We start from the raw sequence: 4610 nt of genomic DNA, 5'->3' as shown, positions 1-4610 counted from the left end.
GCCGCTCCGCGTCCCGGGCGAGTTCGTGCCCGACGCTACCAGTCCCTGGTCCGCCGCACACCAGCGCTCGGACCTCCAGGAGGCCGCCCGCCGATTTGCCCCCGTGCCAACGTCCAGCCACGGTGGCCCCCAGTCCTACGTCCCCCCGGCGCTTCGCACAGCGGAGTACGTCTTTGTGCGTCATGACGCGCACCGGGGGCCACTCCGGCCGCCGTACGACGGGCCCTTCCGGGTCCTGCGACGGGGCGACAAGTCCTTTGTCGTCGACGTTGGCGGCCGGTCGGACCGGATCTCTGTGGACCGCCTCAGACCGGCGCACATGGACGTCGACCGACCACCACGGTTGGCCCTTCCTCCGCGGCGAGGCCGCCCCCCGTCCACAGTTCCCCCCGCTCGACCACCCACCACCACGTCGGACCCCTCCCCACGACCCTCCAGGGGTCGCTTCGGCCGGGTCATCCGGACCCCCCTTAAATTGACCCTGCCGGTGCAGGTCGATTCTGGAGGGGCGTGTGTAGCGGTTACCGCTGGATGCACACAATCGCCTTGCACCGGCCAGAACACGGCCAGACGCGCCTCTCCCGGGCATGCCCGGACTCACTGTTCCCGGGCACGCCCGAATCTCCCGGGCACGCCCGGTCTCGTCTTTCCCAGGCATGCCTGCTCTCGCCTTTCCAGGGCTCACCCAGAGCGTCCGGGCATGCCCGCTATCGCCTTTCCAGGGCTCGCCCAGAGCGTCCGGGCATGCCCGCTATCGCCTTTCCAGGGCTCGCCCAGAGCGTCCCGGCATGCCCGCTCTCGCCTTTCCAGTGCTCGTCCAGAGCGCCCGGGCACGCCCAGCCTCGACTTGCCAGGCCGCAGCCAAACACGCCCGGGCAGGTCCAGACTCGCCTTTCCAAGGCTCGCCCTTGACACCCGGGCATGCCCGGTATAGCTTTTGCCGGGCAAACTTCCCGACATAAATGTGTATATATATTGCTGCCCGATAAACGGGCTTTTGTCAGAATACCTGAGCTGTTTTGTTTCAATAAAGCAACTCGGACGAATTCCGTCTTTGGTCGCGTCAATTCTTTCGACCTGCGTTGGAGCGCAGCTCCTTCATGTAGATGTATATAGATTAGTGTATGTTGATGTATATAGATTAGTGTATGTAGATGTATGTAGAATACTGTAGGTAGATGTATGTACATTACTGTATGTAGATGTAAGTAGATTGATGTATGTAGATTACTGTGTGTAGATGTATGTAGATTACTGTGTGTAGATGTATGTAGATTACTGTATGTGGATTTGAGTATGTATATGTATGTAGATTAGTGTATGTAGATGTATGTAGATTAGTGTTTGTAGATGTATGTGGATTGATGTATGTATATGTATGTAGATTAGTGTATGTAGATGTATGTAGATTAGTGTTTGTAGATGTATTGTAGATTACTGTATGTAGATGTTACGGATTCGTCACTTCCGTTGTGGTGGTTTGCATCCACTGTAAATATTTCTGATTCCATGTACTATTATTGTTTTCAAAAGGTTTATTGTTCATGAACTGTTTTCAAAAGGTAAAAAAGTTAATGTTAAAAGAAACAGGAAACCGGATCGGGAACCGAACGAAGAGGAAGAAGAGAGAGAAAGAAGGCAGAGCGAGGGAGTCGGACAAGAAAGCCGAGTTGCGCCAAGTTTGGAAGCAAACGTTGTCGAACAGGAGTCACTAGCGAACTTTCGGGTTTCCCAGGAAAGGTATTCCTGCGACAGAGTTGTCATCGCTGTGACCGATCATCCTGCGACAGAGTTGTCATCGCTGTGACCGATCAACCTGAGTGTCAGGTTTTTGGCGGTGGATTCCGAGGAGAATTATCGTCGGGCCGTTGCGTCTCGGGAACGGGTCGTCGGCCATTTTGACTCGCGCGTCGAGCAAGGTTTCTTTGCTTCGTCCGCCGTTTTCACCACTTTCAGACGTATCTGGTGTGTGTGTGTGTGCACCGGGGCTTTTGAAGATTAATTTGCGGTTCGCCGACTGTGAGCCGTGAAAGTCCATACCTGAGGGTGTGATCTCTCAGTCGCCTGGAGGGCGCCTTTGGATATCCCAGTCGCTTTGAGGGCGCCTTTGGATATCCCAGTCGCTTTGAGGGCGCCTTTGTGCAGCTGTGGCTGGGTGACTGTACATCCGAACGGGATTCTGGTCTCGATCGGACATCGTTCTGTCGATCACTGGAGCGGATCGACTCTGGCTTGAAGCCGGGGAATAAGAGACATTGGGGATGTTCTTGTTTCACTCACTGGGAGCACAGTGAGTTCTATATTACAAAACTGATGGTACCATCATAGGACATATTGATTGTACTATTGAATACTATTATTGTTGTACTGTTATTCTTGTGTTATCTTAATACAATATTTGTTTGTGAGTAACAATTGGGGTGACTTCTCCATTGATCTTTGACATACAGAATAACACATTTTTCTGCCGTGACTCCTTTCAGGGCTCGGAGGTACACCGTGACCAGGGGGTCGGGGAGGAGCACGTAACAGATGTATGTAGATTGATGTATGTAGATTACTGTGTGTATATGTATGTAGATTACTGTATGTGGATTTGAGTATGTATATGTATGTAGATGTATATAGATTAGTGTTTGTAGATGTATTGTAGATTACTGTATGTAGATGTTTGCAGATTAGTGTATGTAGATGTATGTAGATTACTGTATGTAGATGTATGTAGATTACTGTATGTAGATGTATGTAGATTATTTATGTTGTTGTATGCAGAGGAGTGTGTGTAGATGTATGCAGATTATTGAGTATGTCAATTTTGATGTATGTAGATTTGATGTATGTTTGTAGATGTACGTAGATTACTGTATGTAGATATTTGTAGATTACTGTGTGTAGATGTTTGCAGATTACTGTGTGTAGATTAGTGTGTGTAGATTACTTTATGTAGATGTATGTAGATTACTGTATGTAGATGTGCGTCTATATTTGAGCGCCACCTGCAGGAAACACAAAAAAATAGCACGTTGCATACGCTTGTGCCTCGACCTTCATCTCGCGTCTCGTTACTCGTATGGTCGGTGAACACCACAAATATATCATCTCATTAGACTATTTGTGTTAACGGAGCATCTTCTCTTCTAGACTTGGTTATGACAAACTTCCCTGCAAATGTCTGCTGCTCTTCTTCTGCTCCAATTGGCTCATCTGATCATGTGCTTGTCAAAGTGGACATCTCTCTGTCCATTCTCAGAGAGCCTCCTCAGCGACGACGAGTCTGGCATTTCACTCAGGCCAACTGGCATGGTCTTCAAGCAGCCATCAATCATCTGGACTGGTCTCCCATCTCTATTGCCTCTGACATCAACTCATCCTGTGAATTCTTCCAAAGTAAATTGCTCTCTCTCATGGACAGATTTATCCCATCTCGTCTTACGTTGTCATACCCTTCCTCCCATCCATGGTACACGGAATCTTGTGATGAGGCTGTTGCCCAGAAACAACTTGCCTTCGCCTCCCGGAAAGCAAATCCAATGGAAGGAAATCTAATTTCCTTTCACAAAGCCCGAAACAAGTGTGTGTCCACCCTCAGGAGAGCCAGGAAATAATATCTCTCCATTCTCAAGACTGAACTCTCAAACCTGTCTCCCTCTTCCAAATCCTGGTGGTGTCTGGTCAAATCTGTTTCTGGTGTTTGTTCCCCCTCCATCCCCTCCCTTACCTCAAACGGCTACAGAGCTGACTCCGCACGTGAAAAAGCTGAATGCCTCAACTCTGTGTTTGCCTCTAAATCTTGTGTCCCAAACCCATCCCTCTCTGTACCCACCGTACCCAGTCGTACCCAGCTGCTCCTAGACTCTGTGTCCTTAACCTCCTGACAAGGTGGTGAAGTTTCTGTCAACCCTCGACTCTGATTCTGCAACTGGACCTGACGGCATCAGCCCACGGGTCCTAAAATCCGGCTCTGCCACTCTTTCACTCCCTCTCTCTGTTCTCTTCACCCTCTTTTGTTCAAGGTCATCTGCCATCAGCTTGGAAACCAGCCAACATCACCGCTTTACACAAAAAATGTGCAAAAACAGATCCTTGCAACTACAGACCAATCAGCCTTCTCCCAATTATCAGCAAAGTCATGGAATCCATCATTGCTTCAGACATTAAATCCTTCCTCTTCTCCAATAGCTTGATCTCTGAACATTGAGATCTCTGAAGAGGTGGCACTTGTTTAGGGGTGTATAACAGTCTTATCGTTAGCCCGAACGGTTTCCCGTTTATTTATTTTACAACATATTGCAAGCAAAATTGAAAATAAAAGTTAGCACCGTTTCCCATGGAATAATCCGAATATAATTACGAGTTGCTAGTTGTTTAACTCAACAAAAAATACCACAACATCAAACTTAACATTATGTCAACATTTGTTATCATCTCTGTCTTGTTTTTTTGCATTTAGCTATTAATTGATTCCTTTTATTAATTTTTTCCATTTGTTGTCTATTATATTTATATTCTTGTCAAAAACGTTCATAATAATCGTAATAGTTCGCAGCCATATTTAGTGCGGTGTATGTTCGAAGTCGAATGTGTGTACGTATATATTTTAATATTTATTA

The 4610-nt window shown here is 47.6% G+C and overlaps 1 protein-coding gene across 1 annotated transcript in view; it reads left to right on the top strand.

The window, feature by feature from the left end:
- Positions 1-4382: 4382 nt before the first annotated feature.
- NOC3L (NOC3 like DNA replication regulator) overlaps positions 4383-4610 on the top strand; it is a 52053-nt gene continuing 51825 nt past the window's right edge. The window contains exon 1 of the mRNA XM_078773747.1: positions 4383-4584. The gene's annotated coding sequence lies outside the window, so the exon portion shown is untranslated. The remainder of the gene's footprint in view (positions 4585-4610) is intronic.

This window comes from Myxine glutinosa, chromosome 3 (assembly GCF_964187855.1).
Source record: "Myxine glutinosa chromosome 3, kmMyxGlut1.1, whole genome shotgun sequence".
Lineage (NCBI taxonomy): Eukaryota > Metazoa > Chordata > Myxini > Myxiniformes > Myxinidae > Myxine > Myxine glutinosa.
Note: the sequence above shows the minus strand (reverse complement) of the source record. Positions and strands in the feature narration are given on the sequence as shown.